The following is a 4,050-nucleotide window of genomic DNA, read 5'->3' as shown; positions in this document are numbered from 1 at the left end:
GTTACAAAATCTTTTCTGTATTATTTATCCCCTCTAGTTTATAGTTAAGCTTATTTCTTAAGACAGTGTAAGATTGAGTCTTTCTGCTTACTGTCTTTATTAGAAGCAAATGAATAGTAGAAACTATGATCCCCTCCTGTATCTAACTTCTCTCTCATCTTATAAAATGATAAATGATGAGTTTGTCAGTGTGATCATTGATACTGTGGTCATTCTATAAATAGACCCTCATTGTGTGGCAGTATGCACAGTCTGCATATACAGCTCTTATGCTAAGGGAGATGACGAGATGACTCAGCAGGTAAAGCACTTGCTGCCAGTTCTGATGGCCTGAGTTCGATACCCAGGTCTCACAGGGTGGAAGAAGCAAAGCTTGTACTGTAGCATTTCTCTAAAGCACAATCTCACAAGCTTCTAGCAGATAGACCATTCTTGTGATATTATATAGTTCATGAACTCACCCATTTTTAAGTACTTAAATTATGAGCTAGTCATTTGCTAAAATACCTAAAAGATTTATAAGTACTTTGATGAATATTCTATAGCAAGTAGACAAAACAAACATTACGTATCAGAGGTCTGGTTTATTATCAAACGCCAAGATTCATCAGTTAAAACAAACGTGATTATTGGCTATTAGAGAACAACAACTTAGTGCCAATAAATGAACATTAAATTGCATTTTCATAAGAATAAAGGAACCTTTCATTAACACTAAATCACACTTTTCAAGAAATGATCTATAACCTTCAATATTTGGTATTTTTATCTAATTTACCATCAAATGTCTACTAAGTGGACCTCCTTAGACAAGGTTGTAGGGTAAGCATCAGTGAACACCAGGGTGATTGAGTCATAATGGTATAACTTTGGGAGGAGGCAGAGAGGCTGGGTCTTGAACAGGTCATACAATATTTTAACACATGCTCTATTTTTGAACTGCACTCCCAGCCTGAAGTGTTAAAAGAAAACAACATCAAGACAAATTCTTTGCTAAAATGCATGATAATTCATTGACATGTCCAAGGAAGCAGGATGGGGGAAGAGAAAAATGAGGGCAACAGGTGAATAGGATTCAGAACATTATACACATAGTACACAAAATGTCAGAATAAAACCCACTATGTTTATAAATAATATGCATTAATTTTCAAAATGGGAGAAAAATTTTCCAAAGTACTTGACATTTTAAGGAGCTCTCTTCTGAAAATAAAATGCAGTTTTGCTATAGATCAGTTCTCATTGAAAATGAGAAGGCTCTTTATCACTTAGGTATGGGAATTTATAACTACTGTTTCCCATTCTATATTATATATTGAATTATCATTTGGAAAGTGTCATCATATCAATTTGAAATGTTAGCAACATTTTTGACCAGTGCAATTTTGAAGTATTAGTTATAGGTGTACTGCATATGTATGATTATACTGTCATACCTGTACTCAGTAGACATATTAATTCCAATTTTGTTTGAGGCTTTATGCTAAACACACACCCACAAAATGCCAAGACACTTGGGAAGATGCAAATATGTTTGAAATCTACAAAGTACCATGAAAGAAAAACAATAAAATACATGAGGTAATATGAATAATAATCTAATAAGTATGTGTGCACACATCATTCATTTTTATATATTTTTCACATTATTTTAAAAAATAAAGTATTACTAATGGGTATAGAAATGAATGACTGTAATACCTGCACTTAGGAGGTAAACCAGAAGGATCAGAAGTTCAAGGCTAAGCAACCTCAGCTACATAGTGAGTTTGAGTCTAATATGGACTACACAATATCTTGTCCCCAAAATAATAACAAAGGCTTAAAGGCCATTGAGTTAGTAAGAGTAATTGCTAAAACATGAGTTGAAATTTCCTGAACCCACATAGGGAAAAACAAGATCGGGACTTGGTCACACACACCTGTGACCCTGGTGCTGGGGAATACCTGATACCCTCCTCTGGCCTCTGAGGAGAGACACTTATATCTACGCACATTCACATGGTACACTTACATATACACATATATAAATACTAAGGGTAATTATAACAATAAATAAAGAATTAATGCAGTTGAAGTATTCTATACAAACCTCTCGTGTTCTCCTACTATACATTCTCCAGAAGTAACCAATCCTCTAAATTTCTGCTTCATTACTTCCATTTATTTATACTTTAAAGACATGTGGATCCCAGTACAAATTTGTATGCTTTTGTAAACAGCATCCTGCTTCATGCATCTCTACTTAAGTTATTACCCATATTGTCATCATACATGTGGGATTTGCTCACATCAGAGCAATTCCAATAACTTCCTAATAAAAGCATTAATTTTGTGAGTAATTGTTAACATATTTCCTTTTTTGTCATGTACAAGCCTCTTTAGCACGTATTCCTAGAAATGAAATTGCTTTGTAGCATATAAGCTAAATCTACTGTACTCTCCACAGTGCCAATTCACTCTCCTCCCAAATTTCATTAAATTTTATGGGGTTTTTTTTGTATCTTTGCCAACAATCTTGTTTTAATACCTTATACTTTTTCCAAGCCGATAAAAGTGAAGTACTTTTTATTTTGATTAGGAGAGAAATGATTTCTTTTTCCTGGGTTTATAAACTTCTCAAATTACTTCTTGTGCATATTTGTATTCACAGACTACCTTTCTATGAAGCTGTGAGTTTGATTTTTAACAGACTCTGTGTATTTTACAACTAAAAGTCTAAAACCATGGGTGTATATTCACATCAAGTGGAACACCACAGTGATTTATATCATAGCTTTCAAAGTTCTTCGGGCTGTCTTTACAAGTAAATCATCTAAACTCCATAAACCATTTACAGATGCTTGCCTATGACATGTTCACAGTAACACTAGTCATTATCATCACAGGTCATTGTCTTTATTATTGAAATCACATATCATATTGCCAAATATGTAAACATTGCTCCTAAACTCTATATTTACTCAGCATTTTTTGTTTACTAAATGATTTGAATAATTTCTATTCCCTTACCCCTACAACTTTGTGATCATTTGTATGTGTGATCTATATTCAGCACACAGTGATTTTTTTTAAAAAAATATACTTATTTCTTAGAAGGCAAGTAAAATACCTTTACACTCATGTGATTTGTGATTACTAAAATAGCTGACTGAATTCTCTTAGTTTTCTTCATACTACATTGCGATGTTTTTTATTGTTTCTGTTCTTGTGTACACTTGAACTCATCATTTTCTGTGTACTTCTGTGTCCCTTGTGATGCCTGGAAAACAATATCTGTGATTGTGTCTAAAGTTTTACGTTTTTGTTTCCTTTCTTTCTTTCTTCCTTCCTTCCTTCCTCCCTCCCTCCCTCCCTCCCTCCCTCCCTCCCTCCCCCCTCCCTCCTTCCCTCCCTCCTTCCCTTCCTTCCTTCCTTCCTCTTTTGCAGAGGAGAGCATGAACACAGTCCACACCCCACTACCAAAATTATACAGTCAACTTTCCCACTTTGGGGAAAATCACCAGGAACAACACATTGGGAGTACAATGGATAAGCCTTACCCTGGTAAACTACCTTCACAGTCCTGGTAGCTCCCCCTGCCTGCTGAGTATACATTTTATATACATCTTAACTATAAATATTTTATCATGTTTAAACCTAAGCAACAGTTTCATTATCCTCTTGAACACTACAAGGAATGCTCATTGTCTAACCCTTGACATATATTCAAATTTTCAGTATACTCTTCGAATTGTTTTCAGTTACAGGCTTATGATTTGCCTTTTTTTTCTTGGCGTTTCCAATCTCTGTAATTGTGTGTGCATGTATCTGTGTGTGTGCTTGCATGTGTGTGTGTGTGTGTGTGTGTGTGTGTGTGTGTGTGTGTAGGGTAGCAGCTCAATTGTCTTTAACTCTGAGAGTTTTGAGCTCACAACTATTGCTAAACATTATATTGTGAGAATTTTGCCCCCCATGGTGACGTTGACATTGACACTATTGTGTGTTTAGTCTATAAGTGATCATTGCTTGATTTATGAATTAAAAGTTAAATATTCCTTTTCCCTCTCC

At 34.8% G+C, this 4,050-nt stretch overlaps 1 non-coding gene across 1 annotated transcript; it reads right to left on the bottom strand.

Moving 5' to 3' along the window:
• Positions 1-3,431: 3,431 nt before the first annotated feature.
• LOC121143007 lies at positions 3,432-3,593 on the bottom strand. The gene has a single exon (XR_005880150.1). It is a non-coding gene; the product is annotated as a U1 spliceosomal RNA (small nuclear RNA).
• Between the last annotated feature and the right edge of the window lie 457 nt (positions 3,594-4,050).

Source organism: Mesocricetus auratus, unplaced genomic scaffold, assembly GCF_017639785.1.
Source record: "Mesocricetus auratus isolate SY011 unplaced genomic scaffold, BCM_Maur_2.0 Super-Scaffold_100010, whole genome shotgun sequence".
In the NCBI taxonomy this organism is placed as follows: domain Eukaryota; kingdom Metazoa; phylum Chordata; class Mammalia; order Rodentia; family Cricetidae; genus Mesocricetus; species Mesocricetus auratus.
This window is presented reverse-complemented; position numbering and strand designations above follow the sequence as displayed.